The sequence below is a fragment of the Triticum aestivum genome, chromosome 4B (genome assembly GCF_018294505.1).
Source record: "Triticum aestivum cultivar Chinese Spring chromosome 4B, IWGSC CS RefSeq v2.1, whole genome shotgun sequence".
Taxonomy (NCBI): domain Eukaryota; kingdom Viridiplantae; phylum Streptophyta; class Magnoliopsida; order Poales; family Poaceae; genus Triticum; species Triticum aestivum.
Genome location: NC_057804.1, coordinates 14,846,407 through 14,865,587, shown reverse-complemented (window position 1 = coordinate 14,865,587; position 19,181 = coordinate 14,846,407).

Below are 19,181 nucleotides of genomic sequence, written 5' to 3'. Positions count from 1 at the left end.
CTAAACCATAATAAAAGCGGTTTTAGAAACCATATGTCACCTTCAATGTGCACTCATGCATAGAATAAAGTCCGACCCAACATGCAAACATGCATGATAATTTCCATTCTATTATGCTTATATTTAATTAATATTTTGTAATATATAATAAATCAAACAAAGTACATCGTATGCATTTTTAGTTTTCATATTAGTTATTACACTAAATATTCATGTCCACATATCCAAATCTTGCTGAAACATATTGCAAAACTTTCCTGAAACAATGTGTTGGGTATCATCTAGTATTATAAAGCACATCGGCAACCAATCGAAAGCGCATAGAAACACCATGATACACGTTGGGAAATGATGAATGCCGAAGAAACTAGATAAAAACCGGTGTTATCTATAAACATTTTGGATTTGTATGAACACGGCTTAAAGTGTCATTGTTTACCAAGTTTTACCAAGTTCCATATACATCAATCGATTTGATTAGTTGGAACTGTCGAGGTTGAGTCAACCTCGAATAGTTCAAGAACTTGTGTGTCTCTCCAAGGCGCACCGGCCAAATGTTATCTTCTTTCTAAAACTAGAGAAAATAAAGATTTATGTTGAGAGTTTGCATTATCGGTTGCGTATGAAAAATGTCTTTACTGATTTTGTACAAGGCAAAGGTGAAGGTTTGGTGTGGGATGGGCAGTACTCTTTGGAGTTAAATAAGTATGAGGAACATTTTATTCACATGTATATTTGCAACAGAGATGGCACAATATGAAGGCTCAGCTTCATGTACGAGAAACCTTAGGCGGACCAAAGTATGTTCTGGGGGATCTTTTGAGGCAGATTAAACCTCTTGGTGTTGGCCCTAGGTTTATGGTGGGCGACTTTTAACGAAGCAATGTGGTAGAATGAGCAATATCTTTAAGGCATAAGAGGTCGCCTAAACCTCATGGATTATTTTCAGCAGGTTCAGCCCATTCATTTTATCCAATATTTCCTTGGAAAAATCCTAGAGGCCCATATGGCTCATTCATGCATAACATGGGTGTGTGGAAAGTTTAGCCACACCATGCCAGTGGAGGGTGCGTAACACCAACACATAAAGTGGGTTATTCCATACACCATGAAGAGCTTGAGCAGAGGACACATACACGCGCGCTCCTTCTCCACCGCCGACCACGCCACGCGTTGCATGGGCATCGTCTTTCGTAATCGAGTCGAGCCATGCTAGGACCTATGGCACATGTGCGCACTACTTTATTTTTTTCACGTAAGAAAGAAGTTCACACGCTTGCGTACTAGGGGAAATGAATCTTAACAGACGCGGGCTGTTTTCCCTTCGTATTTTGATGCCGCTTGAAATTGCGTCAGTATTTCTCCAAAAAGAAAGGAATGATATGTATTAGTACTACTATTAAGTAGCTAGCTAATATAGCTCAGAAAAAGAAATGTCGCATGCACTCATCAGTTCCGCAGCAGGTCAAGAGCGTTCTGGGGCTATCGTGGGGCACAGTCGTGACAATAAGATCAGAACATGGTGGGGCCGCAGTGGGCCATGGCCATAAGAATACGAACGCAGTAAAACTGAGAAAAATAAAAAAAACTGGTTTCTTCCTTCGCTGGCCCACCACAGCATGCAGGGTGGGTTTGTTTGGTTGCATGGTTGCTGCTTGACGTGTGTTTGCATGCTTTGGAGAGCTGTACGTGTGTCTGTGCGTGGCCGGTTTAATTTATAAATTTCATCATTCTTTATTCAGTACATTGTTGATTGAGTTCTTCAATGGCGTGTGGCTCGTATTCGTTTTGTAAGACATAGTTACTACATTCTCATAGTTACTACATTTTCAGTGTTGTGTACGTTCTTTTATTTTAACGGTGGTGAGAGCTTTGCCCTAGTAAATAAGAAGGATTTTTTTTTTTTGCGGAAAACTGTCGATCTATTCATCTTTAATCATGGAAGTACAACAAACATCAGAAATAATAAAAATTACATCCAGATTCATAGACCACCTAGCCAAAACTACAAGCACTGAAACGGGCCGAAGACGCACCGCCGTCATCGCCCCTCCCTCGTTGGAGCCGGGCACAACTTGTTGTAGTGGACAGTTGGGAAGTCGTCATGCTAAGGCCCTATAAGACCAACGCACCGGAACAGCAACCAACGTCGATGAAGAGAAGTTTAGATCAGATCCAACCTGAAGACACAGACACATGAACAAAGACGAACAAAGACCAGATTCAAGCGGATCCACCAAAGACAACCACTGACCGAATCCCACGAGATTCGCTGGAGACTCACCTCCACACGCCCTTCAACGATGCTAGGCACACCATCATGACGGGGGCTAGACGGAAAGAATCTTATTCCATCTTCAAGAAGCCGCTGTCGTCTCGTCTCGTCATCTTAAGCAGGACACAAATTCTAACAAAACTTAAATAAGCACCTGAAAACGGAGCCCTCCTGCCGGCAAGGGCCAGGATCCATCGTCCACCCATGGCCCTAAGGCCGCAAGAGATGTGGGAGATCGGTGGCGCCGCCGACGAGAGGCAGAAACCCTAGCCGCCTTTCGTTGTTTTGACAGCGAGCAACCCTTCATGTTGAGTAATTTTTTTCTCGAATATGCACGAGTGTGCATATGATATATTAAAGAAGCAAAGGCATAGAAAGCCTCCACCAGTAAATTACAAGTATGGTGATTACTCACACATATGTACACAACACTCCACCTAGTACACCTAGTACACATAAAACTACTACTCCCCACTAATCCACCTCGCTAAACCCGCAAACACGAAGTCAATGATACGTCTCCGTCGTATCTACTTTTCCAAACACTTTTGCCCTTGTTTTGGACTCTAACTTGTATGATTTGAATGAAACTAATCCGGACTGACGCTGTTTTCAGCAGAATTGCCATGATGTTGTTTTATGTGCAGAAAACAAAAGTTCTCGGAATGACCTGAAACTCCACGGAATATCTTATAATAAATAATAAAAAATCCTCGCCAAAGATGAAGACCAGGGGGCCCACACCCTGTCCACGAGGGTGGGGGGCGCGCCCCTCCCCCTAGACGCGCCCCTCTACCTCGTGGGCCCCCTGGATGCCCTCCGTCACCAACTCCAACTCCATATATTGGCTTTCGGGGAGAAAAAAATCAGAGAGAAAGTTTCATCACGTTTTACGATATGGAGCCGCCGCCAAGCCCTAATCTCTCTCGGGAGGGCTGGTCTGAAGTCCGTTCGGGGCTCCGGAGAGGGGAATTCGTCGCCGTCCTCATCATCAACCATCCTCCATCACCAATTTCATGATGCTCACCGCCGTGCGTGAGTAAGTGCATCGTAGGCTTGCTGGACGGTGATGGGTTGGATGAGATTTATCATGTAATCGAGTTAGTTTTGTTAGGGTTTGATCCCTAGTATCCATTATGTTCTGAGATTGATGTTGCTATGACTTTGCTATGCTTAATGCTTGTCACTAGGGCCCGAGTGCCATGATTTCAGATCTGAACCTATGATGTTTTCATGAATATATGTGTGTTCTTGATCCTATCTTGCAAGTCTATAGTCACCTACTATGTGTTATGATCCGGCAACCCCGAAGTGACAATAATCGGGACCACTCCCGGTGATGACCATAGTTTGAGGAGTTCATGTATTCACTATGTGTTAATGCTTTGTTCTGGTTCTCTATTAAAAGGAGGCCTTAATATCCCTTAGTTTCCAATAGGACCCCGCTGCCACGGGAGGGTAGGACAAAAGATGTCATGCAAGTTCTTTTCCATAAGCACGTATGACTATTTACGGAATACATGCCTACATTACATTGATGAACTGGAGCTACTTCCGTGTCACCCTATGTTATGACTGTTACATGATGAACCACATCCGGCATAATTATCCATCATTGATCCGGTGCCTACGAGTTTTCCATATACTGGTTCTCGCTTATTTACTTTTCCGTTGTTACTGTTACAATCACTACAAAAATACCAAAAACATTACTTTTGCTGTATTTACTTTTGTTACCGGTACCACCACTATCATATTACTTTGCTACTAAACACTTTGCTGCAGATACTAAGTTTCCAGGTATGGTTGAATTGACAACTCAGCTGCTAATACTTGAGAATATTCTTTGGCTCCCCTTGTGTCGAATCAATAAATTTGGGTTGAATACTCTACCCTCGAAAACTGTTGCGATCCCCTATACTTGTGGGTTATCAAGACCTTTTTCTGGCGCCGTTGCCGGGGAGCATAGCTCTATTCTTTGAGTCACTTGGGATTTATATCTGCTGGACACTATGAAGAACTTGAAAGACGCTAAGACAACTATTTATCCCTCAACTACGAGGGGAGGTAAGGAACTGCCATCTAGCTCTGCACTTGATTCACCTTCTGTTATAAACAAGCTAGCGACACCTAAACCTGCTTCTGCTATTCGTTCCAATATGTCGCATGTTATTGATGATGCCACTTCTGCTATGCATGATACTTATGATGAAACTACTTCTATGCTTGATACTACTGTGCCTCTTGGTGAATTTCTAGATGAACAAATTTCTAAGTCTAGAGAAAGAGAAATTATTGAAACTGAACACGATGATGTTAGTGATGATGAAAATAGGCCTGCTATTCCTGAGGGTTACCTTTTTAATGCTGAATCTACTGAAGCTATTCTTGCTTGCCAGGATAGTCTTGAACGTAATAGGTTGCTAGTTAAATGGAGTAAAGAATCTTTTAGAGGTAGGATGAGACCCGACCCTGCTTTTGCTACTTCACCTATCTGTGTTCCTGATCAGGATTATTATGATTTTTCTGTTGATCCAGATATAATTACTTTGGTTGAATCTGATCCTTTTTATGGCTATGAATCTGAAACTGTTGTGGCACATCTTCGTAAGTTAGATGATATAGCTGCCCTGTTTACTAATAATGAGAGATCGCGCTACCTTTATTTACTCAAAATATTTCCGTTCTCATTAAAGGGTGATGCTAAGATATGGTTTAATTCTCTTGATCCTGGTTGTGTGCAAAGTCCCCAGGATATGGTTTATTACTTCTCTGCTAAATATTTCCCTGCTCATAAGAAACAAGCTGCTTTGAGGGATATATATAATTTTGTGCAAATTGAAGAGGAGAGTCTCCCACAAGCTTGGGGGAGGCTTCTCAAGTTACTTAATGCTTTGCCTGATCATCCTCTTAAGAAACCTGAAATACCTGATATCTTTTATAATGGACTAACTGATGCTTCCAGAGATTACCTGGATAGTTGTGCTGGTTCTCTTTTCAGGGAAAGAACACCGGATGAAGTTGAAATTCTATTGAATAATATGTTGACAAATGAAAATAATTGGGCACCTCCTGAGCCAACTCCTGAGCCAATTACTGAGCCTATTCCTAAACCAACTCCGAAGAAGAGAGGTGTCCTATTTCTCAGTCCCGAAGATATGCAAGAGGCAAAGAAATCTATGAAAGAAAAAGGTATTAAAGCTGAAGATGTTAAGAATTTACCTCCTATTGAAGAAATACATGGCCTTAATTTACCGCCTGTTGAAGAAGTATATGATCTCAATTACTTATTTAATGAAGAACCTCCCGACATCCCGACACAGGTAGTAAAGGTAAATTCTCTCTACAGGTATGATAAAACTGAAGTCCCTCCTACTAAAATTGCTAGTCAGTGCTTGGATGAGTTTGATGACTTTATGTTTAAGCAAGATGACTTTAATGCTTATTTTGGTAGACAATTAAAACAGGATACCTTTATGATTAAACGCTTGAGTGATTATATGGCTAATATTAGAGGTGAACTTAAACTTGTTAGCAAACATGCTTCTATGGTTACCACTCAAGTAGAACAAGTACTTAAAGCTCAGAAAGAAGTGCTTAATGAAATGAATAGTAAGAAAAATGATTATGCTGTTAGAGTGGCTACTAGAACTGGTAGAATGACTTAGGAACCTTTGTATCCTGAAGGCCACCCTAAGAGAATCGAGCAAGATTCTCAGAGAAATAATATTGATGTACCTATTTCTTCTAGAAAGAAGAAAAAGAAAAATGATAGAACTGTGCAAACTTCTAGTGAACCTATTGCTGAACCACCTGATAATCCAAATGATATCTCTATGTCTGATGCTGAAACACAATCTGGTAATGATCATGAACCTAGTAAAAACGTTAATGATGATGTTCATGATGATGCTCAACCTAGTAATGATAATGATGTAGAAGTTGAACCTGTTGTTGATCTTGATAACCCACAATCAAAGAATCAACGTTATGATAAAAGAGACTTCGTTGCTAGGAATCATGGTAAAGAAAGAGAACCATGGGTTCAGAAACCCATGCCTTTTCCTCCCAAACCATCCAAGAAAAAGGATGATGAGGATTTTGAGCGCTTTGCTGAAATGATTAGACCTATCTTTTTGCGTATGCGATTAACTGATGTGCTCAAAACAAATCCTTATTCTAAGTATATGAAGGATATTATTACTAATAAAAGAAAGATACCTGAAGCTGAAATTTCCACCATGCTTGCTAATTACACTTTTAAGCGTGGAGTACCAAAGAAACTTGGAGATCCCGTAATACCTACTATACCATGCTCCATTAAGAGAAATTATGTTAAAACTGCTTTATGTGATCTTGGAGCCGGTGTTAGTATTATGCCTCTCTCTTTATATCGTAGACTTGACTTGAATAAGTTGACACCTACTGAAATATCTTTGCAAATGGCTGATAAATCAACTTCTATACCTGTCAGTATTTGTGAGGATGTGCCTGTTGTGGTTGCAAACGTTACTATTCTAACGGACTTTGTTATTCTTGATATTCCCGAGGATGATAGTATGCCTATTATTCTTGGAAGACCTTTCCTTAATACTGCAGGGGCTGTTATTGATTGCAACAAAGGCAATGTCACTTTTCATGTTAATGGTAATGAGCATACGGTACACTTTCCGAGGAAACAACCTCAAGTTTATAGTATCAACTCTATTGGAAAAATTCCATCGATTATATTTGGAGGTTTTGAATTTCCTCTCCCTACTGTCAAGAAGAAATATGATATACTTATTATTGGGGATTTTCATATCCCCGTTGAGGTAACTTAGTGCTACTCGAAATTTCTCTGGTTCCATGATTATCGGAATGAGTTTGTTAACAAGACTTGATCAACCTTGTTAGTGGATTGTTTTTGATGAGCATGGGATGGATGAAACTAGAAGCACAACCTTCTGTACCCTCTTTATATTTTCTGTTATTTGGTAGAAATAAAGTAAAATAGTATTTTTCTATCTGTCTCCTGACTTATCCACTCAATATAAAAATATCCTGAAAATAAAAGTCCTCAGAATGCCATGCCAATTTTTTATGATTTTTTCGGGAATATTTAAGAATTTACTATGCAAAAATCACCGCAGGGGGAGCTGCCACCTGGCCACGAGGGTGGAGGGCGCGCCCTACCCCCCTGGGCGCGCCCCCCTACCTCATGGACCCATGGTGGCCCTCCTCCACTTATCCCTGCACCCATCTTCTTCATCTGTCTCACACAAACCCGAAAAACCAACTCAAGCACGAGTTCCAGCCCCGTTGCTGTGATTTTAGATCTCCTTGCTCAAAGCACCTCTCGCAAAACTGCTTGGAGAGATTGTTCCTTGGTATGTGACTCCTCCATTGGTCCAATTAGTTTTTGTTCTAGTGCTTTATTCATTGCAAATTTGTGCTTCATAGGTGACCATGTTCTTGAGCTTGCATGTCAAATTTATATGGTTCTAAGTAGTTATAATGCTTGATAAAGGCCCTAGGCACTTGTGGGAGTTGTTGCTATCAATTTTATTGAAGTTGGTTCACTTTTACTTGAAGTCACTAAAAATTTCAGATTGTTTTAGAAATAATGAAGAGACTTTTGAGGGGCTCGTCGAGCCGAAGCTCTAAGGAGAAACAAAAGGAAGAAGAACAGAAGCCCAAATTTAATTTGCCTCGTATCGCGGAGGTTCGGCCGTGTGAATGGCCTTCCGATGACTTCTTGAGGAGAGCCGGGATTTATGAGGATTTCTATCTATTAATTGAGAATGCCGGCCTCACCAACTTCCTCCACGACCAACGTCATCAGTATCTCTTACTCACAAATACTTTTGTGCAGAACTTCTACTTTTTCCCTAAGAAATCACCTCCAACAGTAGAGTTTCATTTATATGACGTTGTTAAAGAGATGCCATTAGCTGAATTTTGCGAGGTTTGCAAAATACCCTTTGAGGGCACCTTAGATGAACCACACCGTAATGAAGTGGAAGCTTTTATTAACACTATCACGGTGGGAGAAACCAGGAAGGTTTCTGATGCAAGAATCACTAGCATACATTTTCCTGTTTTACGATACTTTGCCTTATTTGCTAGTCGTTGCCTGATAGGTCGCGGAAACTGTGGAAACCTTAGTATTCCTGATGTTATCATTTTGTTCCATGGTTTATATCAAAGTAACTCTGTTAGTATGGGTGGAATTGTTGCTAGGCGGTTAAATCTGAACCGTACTAAAGGCCCCATCTTTGGAGGTATTTATGCCTCACGCCTAGCTGAATATTTTGAAATACCTATTAGGCATGAGGAGGAAGAGGAAACATCGCCGCCTCGTGCTTATTTAGATTATAGGAGTATGCTAGCGCATGATTTTCTTATTAAGAGTCGTGAAGGGGAACTCAAATATAAATTGTACTTTGATAAACATCACCCTGAGATTATTACTTTGCCTGCTCCCTCTTTGTTTAACTTGTCTGCAAGTCCTCACATCGTTCCGTGGGCAGCCATTCAAGCCTATCAAAATCCTGCACCCGCCCTGGAACCGGAACCACAAGATGAGCCTCCACGACTATCTGTTTATTCTTGGGATCCAGAGGAGGCTGCCAGCCAGTGGCAGCCGGAGCCTTCTTCGTCACAGTATGACCCCAGGTTCACTTATGGGTATCAGCCAGGCCATCCCTGGCAATAGACCAACTTATGCTAAAATCCTAAGCTTGGGGGAGTACGTATTTCCCACCGACATTACATTCATGTTCACACGCACTCATTGCTAGATGTCAATGCTCATACTCTTTCACTGTAATATCCATGCTAGTTTATTTTCTTTTTCCTGCTTTCTTCTTGTGTGTTTGATAAACCTTAAGAAAAAACAAAAAAATTAGTTAGTCTACTTTCCTTGCTTGTAGTAGAATTAAAAAGAAAACCCAAAAATATTTCCCGTTCTTCTTTTGCTTGTTGGGAGCTTTCTCGTGTAAATAGTTTTTTTATTTCTTTTCCTTTCTTTGGGGGTCGAGAAGACTATATTGAAAATGATTAGTGGCTCTTATATGCATTATTGTTTATCTAACTTAGAGCCCATATTACTTGTCTTCTCTCTTGAGTTGAATGCTTGCAGATTCCAGCTTAGTCCAATGCACGTGCACTCTTATTATTATACACACCGTTCGGTCGTGCAAGTGAAAGGCAATAATGATGATATATGATGGACTTATTGGGATGAGAAAAGCTGGTATGAACTCGACCTCTCTTGTTTTTGTAAATATGATGATTCATCGTTCCTGATTCAGCTATTATGAAGTAAAAATATTTGCAATGACATTTAGAGATTATAGTTGCTTGTGCCATGCTTGATTAGCTATGAGTTATAATGGTTTACCTTGCATGCCAACATGCTATTAGAATGATTATGATATGGTATGATGGGATGGTATCCTCCTTTGAATGAATTGAGTGACTCGACTTGGCACATGTTCACGCATGTAGTTGAATCAAATCAACATAGCCTTCATGATATTTATGTTCATGGTGGATTATATCCTACTCATGCTTGTATTCGGTGTAAATTAATTTTAATGCATGTTTACGACTGTTGTCGCTCTCTCAGTTGGTCGCTTCCCAGTCTTTTGCTAGCCTTCACCTGCACTAAGCGGGAATACTGCTTGTGCATCCAAACTCCTTAAACCCCAAGTTGTTCCATATGAGTCCACTATACCTTCCTATATGCGGTATCTACCTGCCGTTCCAAGTAAATTTGTATGTGCCAAACTCCAAACCTTCAAATGAAATTCTGTTTTGTATGCTCGAGCAGCTCATGTGCAACTAGGGCTGCCTATATCTTCCATGCTAGGTGGGTTATTCTCAAGAGGAGTGGACTCCGCTCCTCATTCACGAGAAAGGGCCGGTAACCGGGATGCCCAGTCCCATGATCCAAAAAGATCAAAGCAAATCAAAATAATTAAACAAAGCTCCCCCTGGGACCCGTTGAATGTTGGAGGCACTCGTTGTTTCGAGCAAGCCATGGATTGATGCTTGTGGAGGAGGGGGAGTATAAACCTTTACCATTCTGTTTGGGAACTGCCTATAATGCATGTAGTATGGAAGATACATCCATCTCATAGTTGTTGCGTTGACAGTGAAAGTATGCCGCTCAAAATATAATTTATCTCTATTTCAAAATCGAGCTCTGGCACCTCTATAAATCCCTGCTTCCCTATGCGAAGGGCCTATCTATTTACTTTTATATTGAGTCATCACCCTTCTTATTAAAAAGCACCCACTGGAGAGCACGTTGTCGTTTGCATTCATTATAATTGGTTTATTTTGGGTATGACTTGACTGGATCTCTTTTACCATGAATTACAATGTTTAGTCAGTCCTTGATCTTTAAAGGTGCTCTGCATTTATGTTTTGCAGTCTCAGAAAGGGCTAGCGAGATACCATTTTGTTATATCATGTTATGATTATTTTGAGAAAGTGTTGTCATCCGAGTTTTGTTATTATGGCTCGCTAGCGGATTATGCTATTGATATGAGTAATTGTGAGACCTACGTGTTATTGTGAGTATGGTTAGTTCATAATAATTGTTGAAACTTGAATGCTGGCTTTTCATGTTTACAACAACAAGAGCAAATAGAGTTTGTAAAAGTTTTTCTTTTTCTCTTTCAGTTTGTCAACTGAATTGCTTGAGGACAAGCAAGGGTTTAAGCTTGGGGCAGTTGATACGTCTCCGTCGTATCTACTTTTCCAAACACTTTTGCCCTTGTTTTGGACTCTAACTTGTATGATTTGAATGGAACTAACCTGGACTGACGCTATTTTCAGTAGAATTGCCATGATGTTGTTTTATGTGCAGAAAACAAAAGTTCTCGGAATGACCTGAAACTCCACGGAATATCTTATAATAAATAATAAAAAATCCTCGCCAAAGATGAAGACCAGGGGGCCCACACCCTGTCCACGAGGGTGGGGGGCGCGCCCCTCCCCCCTAGGCGCGCCCCCTACCTCGTGGGCCCCCTGGATGCCCTCCGACGCCAACTCCAACTCCATATATTGGCTTTCGGGGAGAAAAAATCAGAGAGAAAGTTTCATCGCGTTTTACGATACGGAGCCGCCGCCAAGCCCTAATCTCTCTCGGGAGGGCTGATCTAGAGTCCGTTCGGGGCTCCGGAGAGCGGAATTCGTCGCCGTCGTCATCATCAACCATCCTCCATCACCAATTTCATGATGCTCACCGCCGTGCGTGAGTAAGTGCATCGTAGGCTTGCTAGACGGTGATGGGTTGGATGAGATTTATCATGTAATCGAGTTAGTTTTGTTAGGGTTTGATCCCTAGTATCCATTATGTTCTGAGATTGATGTTGCTATGACTTTGCTATGCTTAATGCTTGTCACTAGGGCCCGAGTGCCATGATTTCAGATCTGAACCTATTATGTTTTCATGAATATATGTGTGTTCTGGATCCTATCTTGCAAGTCTATAGTCACCTACTATGTGTTATGATCCGGCAACCCCGAAGTGACAATAATCGGGACCACTCCCGGTGATGACCATAGTTTGAGGAGTTCATGTATTCACTATGTGCTAATGCTTTGTTCTAGTTCTCTATTAAAAGGAGGCCTTAATATCCCTTAGTTTCCAATAGGACACCGCTGCCACGGGAGGGTAGGACAAAAGATGTCATGCAAGTTCTTTTCCATAAGCACGTATGACTATTTACGGAATACATGCCTACATTACATTGATGAACTGGAGCTAGTTCTGTGTCACCCTATGTTATGACTGTTACATGATGAACCACATCCGGCATAATTATCCATCATTGATCCGGTGCCTACGAGTTTTCCATATACTGGTTCTCGCTTATTTAATTTTCCGTTGTTACTGTTACAATCACTACAAAAATACCAAAAACATTACTTTTGCTGTATTTACTTTTGTTACCGTTACCACCACTATCATATTACTTTGCTACTAAACACTTTGCTGCAGATACTAAGTTTCCAGGTGTGGTTGAATTGAAAACTCAGCTGCTAATACTTGAGAATATTCTTTGGCTCCCCTTGTGTCGAATCAATAAATTTGGGTTGAATACTCTACCCTCGAAAACTATTGCGATCCCCTATACTTGTGGGTTATCAGTCAACATTTCCTTTCATAAGTCCCGAACGCGCCCAAGTCCTTCCTTCCGCCTCTATTCTACGCATGAGCTGGTAGAGCGATGGCAACTCGCCATCAAACACCACAGCGTTCCGATGCTTCCACAACTCCCACAATGCTAGTAGTAAGATAGCATGGAGATCTTTTGTGGCCATCGTATTCATCCGTTGCTTCGTACATAGCCAAGATTGTAGTGAATCCTGCGGGGTTGGCATCCACTCAGGCTTCACCAACGTCGTGCAGACCGCCGCCCACATTGTCATGGCAAAGACACATGCTAGCAGCACATGGTCTATTGTCTCCTCCTCTTGGTCACAAAATGGGCACTTGTCCTGATGCGGCAACCCTCTTCTAGCAAGCCTGTCAGACGTCCAACATCTGTTGCGCAAAGCCAGCCACGTAAAGAACTTGCATTGCGACGGAGCTCGTGATTTCCACGTTAACTCCGCAGTCGGGATCACCTCCCGGCCCCAAAACTTGGCAGCGTACGCTGATCGCACCGAGTATTGCCCACTTGCTTCCCAGGACCAAGTGAAAACATCCGGGCCAGACTCTATGGGTTCCCATGGCTGCACTCTTTGCCAGAGCTCCAAATACTCTTGCAGTGCATGTGAGTCCAGCTCAGGGTTAATGCAGTAAGCCCAAGAGCCATTTGACACCACCTCCCCGAGCCGGCTCGTCCTCCTAACACGGCTCGGAACCAAGCTGTAGATGGTCGGTGCTACTTCCTGAATCCTCCGTCCATCAAGCCATCTATCCTCCTAGAAAAGCGTGTCCACACCATCATGCGGCGTGCACTTTGTTGCCGCTTGAAAGATTTGCATCGAGTCATTAGACACTTTTATTTGGAACTCACTCCATGGCCTATCCCTGTCCGTCCTTTGCAGATAAGGCCATCTAGCTTGCATTGCCACATTCATCCATCTCAGGTTGGGCAGCCCCAGGCCTCCTGCCCATTTAGGGGCACACACCGCATCCCAAGTAACTGCACAATTTCCACCATTTGCTTCCCCTTTTCCACACCACAAGAAGCCTCGACACACCTTATTCATGGTTGTCACCGTTTTGATTGGAAGATCCAATGCCATCATCGCATGTATGGGCATCACACATAGAATAGATTGCACCAATGTAAGCCTGCCACTTTTAGGCATGAGGGAAGCCTTCCACTTTGGCAGCTGGTTCGCCATCTGATCCACCAGATATTGTAATTGTGTTGATGATTGCTTTCTTATGGACAAAGGCAGTCCAAGGTAACGCACCGGGAATGCTCCCACTGGACAGCCAAGCTCCTCACTCACCATAGCTATGCATTGTTCCGAACACCGTATCGGAAGAGCAACTGACTTCCTCATGTTTATGCGCAATCCCGACGCCTCACCAAAGATATCAAAGATGCATTTGCAGATTGCAAGATCCATTGGTTCTGGCTTGGTAAACAGGACTACGTCATCCGCAAAGAGCGAGAGCCTATTCTTCATACCCGTTGTCCCCAACGACTGCAAAAAAACCTACTGGCTGCCCACTCAAATAGTCTTTGCAATGGCTCCATGATGAGGATGAATAGCATCGGTGAGATAGGGTCTCCCTGGCGCAGCCCCTTGCAGTTGAAGATTGTGCGGCCCGGATCGCCATTCAACATTATCCTGGTGGTGTACGTGGCCAATATCCCACACACCCAAGATCTCCACCTCGAACCGAACCCAAACCGCTCCAAAACTTCCAAGAGAAAATGCCATTGAACCGAGTCAAACGCTTTTGAAATGTCGAGCTTCAAAAGGACAACGGGGTTCTTCAAAGCATGCAAACGACGAGCCATGCTCTGGACTAACATGAAGTTGTCATGCAACGATCTTCCTTTGACAAAAGCACTTTGATGGTTTCCAACAAATTTTGGCAGCTCCACCACAAGCCTGGAGGCTAGAACCTTCTCGAAGATCTTAATAGCTCCGTGCACAAGATTAATAGGCCGAAAGTCTCCCACATCCAACGCCCCATCCTTCTTGGGCAGGAGAGAAACAAGCGATTTGTTGATTATGGCCATTCCTCTCACATCTCCATTATAGAAGCATGACATAGCTGCCATGAAATCCTCCCGAATGATATGTCAACACGTGGCATAGAAACGCCCCGTGAACCCGTCTGGACCTGGTGCTTTGTCTTGTGGCATCGATTTTAGGACCTTCTCAACTTCCTCGTCGGTAAATGGCACATCAAGATGCTCAAGATCAAATTGCGGTAGCTGAAGAGCTGCGAGGTTCAGCGCATGTGTCCTTGCAGCACAGAAGCCAAAAGCTTGTCCAAAATAGTCATCCACTGCATCCGCAACTTCTTCTTGACCTGTGAACAGGTTTCCATTGTGTCATACAACCCGGATAGTATTCCTTCTTTGTCTATGACTTGCTTGTTGATGAAACAATCTTGTGTTGCCATCTCCTTCACGCAATTGCAGCATGCGAGACCGCTGCCTAGCGATGGTCCGTTCAAGAGAACATAAGCCCAACAATTTCCTTTTCAAGCACTTCCTAAGCTCCACTTCCGCGGCCGACAGGGGTCTGGTGTCCATGGCAACATCCAGTCTGTGAATCACCTCCAGTGCTATAAGTATTTGCAGTTTCACATTACCAATCCACCGATCACTCCACTTCTGGAGAGACATGGCCGTTGCTTTGAGCTTGTTGTGCAGTGTAAGATATACATTAGATGCCACGGGCTCAGAGTTCCATGCCACTTGCACCGTTTCCATAAAGCCCTCCACCTTAACCCAGAATGATTCAAACTTGAAGCGCTTTCATATGTGTACCTCCATGTTCATGTCCAGCATCAGTGGACAGTGATCCGAAATTGCCGTTCCCAGCGCAGAGAGGAAGCATGACACTACTAGGGAAAAGGCTAGCAGCAGCGCGGGTTTTAGGTGTATCAGTAACGCGGGGCGTGACGCTACTAATAAGGCGCTACAGCTAACACATAGCAGTAGCGCGTGGTCACCGGCGCTACTGCTACACAAGTGTAGCAGCAGTGCGGTAAGTGGAAGCTCGCTACTGCTAGTAGCTCTAGCGCGCTTTGCCATGACGCTCTGCTGCTATCGCGGCGCTGCTGCTAACTTTTATACACTCGCTACTGCTAATTTAAGTATTTTTTGTTTTTTTTCTGCATGTTTGTTTTGTATTTGAACAGGCTTTATAGAAGAATCTTTAGCACATAGAAATGTCATCATGATACACATACAAATGCCTGCGAGACCACAAATGTAATCATAGCATATACATACAAATAGTCTCATCATAATCATCATCCAACACAAAGTGGTATCTTGTCATCATCTCGAAAATAGCGATACATGCAAGTCTCGAATACTTGCAACTAAAACAACGTCATCCATCTAAACAAAGGTATACACAAGAAGAGCTATCACTATGAGTGAGAGCGGAACTATGAGTACATGAGGTGGCGGTTACGAGTCCTCTCTCGCGCTAGCGTGAACCTCAAGTAACTAGTTTCTCCTTCTTGTTTGCTTTTGAAGCCTTTATGGCTGGCGCTCGTGAACCCATTCACTTGCGCCTGACACTCATGCCACTCGTTGTACACCCCCGGAACCTTCCCTTTGTACACGACATAGCAATTCCATCTCGCCATCAAGAAACTAGGTACCTGTTAGAGATGCATGTTCATGAAGAGGATGTACAATCATATATATGCAACAAAATATACTAGAGCAACACCGAAAAAGAAAGGGTTAGCAACTAGATGCAACATACAGTACGCAAATTAATTAACTAGAGGTACGCAGGTCATCGTACGCAAACTAACAAAGTAGCGTTACGCAAGTTCGGTAGGGACCATGGACATCACAAAGTTTCATCGCTACAAAAAGTATAGAAGTTCAACCGACACATATCATCATCATCGGCATCATAAATCACTAGAAGTTCCATCCTTCCATATCATCGAGGATGAACCTAGCTTCTTGAACGGCGTGAGGTCTAGACGCTGCATGCCTATGCGAGTTCGGACGTCAGCTCGCGATATAGGGCCGTGGTGGAACATCCCCTTCTCATCGACGACTTCTTTCATGATGATCGTCGCAATGTCGCTTTGGATGCGAAAGAAGTCATCTCTCAGTTTATAATCCGCTTCTCCATGAGATTCTAGCCACTTGTGGATATGATCATCATTTCTGCTTCTCATGCGAAGCTTTTGGTGATCCGTGTTGAACTGAATCATGAGATGGACGATGTAGAATCCATCCTTCTTGCTTTGTTTTGGGTCGGGGGCGAGCGCCGGCGCCGGGGTCGGGGGCGAGGGCCGGGTCGGGGGCGAGGGCCGGGGTCGGGGTCGGGGGCGAGGGCGGGGTCAGGGTCGAGCGCCGGTGCCGGGGTCGGGGGCGAGCGACGGGGGAAGAGAGAGTGGGGATTTGGGGGGGAGGCGGGATGAAGCAGGGATAGTGAGAATTTTGGGTTAAGTGGACATAGCAGCAGCGCGTTAGGCCAAAACGCGCTGCTACTACCTTCAGTAGCTGTAGTGATTTGTACGAAACGCGCTACTACTACCTTCAGTAGCTGCAGCGGTTTATACGAAGAGCGCTGCTACTACCTTCAGTAGCTGTAGCAGTTTATACGAAACACGCTACTACTACCTTCAGTAGCTGCTAGTGCCTTCAGTAGCTTCTACTACTGCCAGTTTTCCTTTTTCTTTTCCTTTATTTTCTCCCACTTTTATTTCCCGAGAGCAGTAACGAAGGGAGGGCGATATATATTGCATCATTTGACGGTTAAATATGTATGCAAAATAGGAACATATATATTACATCATTGGACCCATGCATAATAATGGCTAAGTGTGTATACAAAATAGGAATATATATATATATATATATATATATATATATATATATATATATATATATATATATATATATATCATTTGACCGATAACATACGGTTCCTCAGCGCTGACGTTTTCGTTTTTGAGTCAGCTTCTTTCCCTTCTTGTTCGTCGAAGAATAATTGAGCCCCTCATTGTGACTTTGCCTTTTCCATGGAGTATGATTTTTCTTAGGTAATGTAGTATTGATTCTTCTTTTGATGTATACTTCATCATCATCGCCATCTTCCCTCATTGGGTTGCCGTACTGATCATAGTCTTCCTCATTGGCGACTCCATCCATTCCAATGATGTTCCTTTTGCCTCTCCTCAAGACAACACGACTGGGATTGCATGGGTCGGTTATAAAGAAGCATTGTGTCACGTGCTTAGCGTGTACCCATGGCTCGTTTTTTGCGATAGCGTTCACGGTAGCGCTCTTGGCGTCGGGTATACTCATGGTAGTGAAAATCCGGTTTTCTCTTTCGACATTCTTTGCCCATCTGACACGGAACATCATCGTGTTGTGCAGTCCAGAGTAGTCAAGCTCCCAGATCTCCTCGACCCTTCCATAAAATCGTTCAGTTGCGCCGTTGTCGCTGCCGGTCATGCATTCCATCGTCACCCCTGAGTTCTGATCATCATTGTCCATATCTTTGGCCTCCGTGTAGAACGTGTATCCGTTGATATCATATGCCTGATAGGTTACGAGGTTGGGCGAGGGGCCATGTGCTAAGGCGTATATGAGCAATCTGTCCTTAGAGCCCTCCTCCGGGGGATTAGCAATAATATGCTCTTTGAACCAATGCAAGAAAGTGGAGTTGTGCTCTCTAGTAACTTTGGCGTTCGTCCTGCATACCCCCCGGTCACGATACTTCTTTGCGATAATTTCTTTGTGCAGTGCCACGAAAGGATCTACCTCGTCTAGGTGTTGTAGCACTACCAAGTTTGCTCTGTCAAAGTCGCTGCGTCGATCTGAGTATGCCACGTGCACTTTCCTGCGACCGTTGCAGTGACCATCTCCTTCGAGCCTCCCATCGTGCTTGTTAACGGGCAAACCAATACTAACACTAGGCGGCTGGTCTGCGCCATGTAGAAAATTCTCACAGAAAGAGATGCACTCTTTTGTCAAATAGCCCTGGATGATGCTTCCATCCGGACGGGACATGTTACGAACGAATCCTTTGATGATCCCATTCATCCTCTCAAACGGCATCATGTTGTGCAGGAATGACGGCCCCGGGTCTATTATGTCATCCACAATATGGACACATAGATGCACCATCACGTCAAAGAACGCGGGCGGGAAGTACATCTCAAGCTCATTCAGTATCACAACGATATCTTCCTGTAGCCTTCGGAGCTGCTTCACACTGATCGACTTTCGAGAGATGACGTCGAAAAATTTGCAGAGACCAATAAGCGTGTCACGGGCATGCTTGTCCATTATCCCTCTAAGGGCAACAGGTAGTATCTGCATCATCATCACATGACAGTCATGAGACTTCATCCCGCTAAACCTTTTCTTGTCCGTGTCTAGATATTTGCTTATCTTGCCACAGTAACTGGAACTAACTTTGACTCCAGTAAGGCACTTAAAGAAGCCATTGATCTCAGCCTGACTTAAGGTGAAGCAAGAAGGGGGGCAATAATCCTCTTTCTTTATTTTCTTGCCCTTCTTCTCCCGTGCCTCTGTCTCCGTCTCTGTCTCGTCTGACATTTTACGGGGTGGCATGTGCAGATCTTCCCTGATTTTCAAATCTTGCAAGTCTTTTCTTGCCTTCGGCCCATCCTTGGTCTTATCCGGCATGTTCATCAGTGTTGCGAGCAAGCTCTCAAGGACATTCTTACAGATATGCATTTGATCAAGGCAATGAG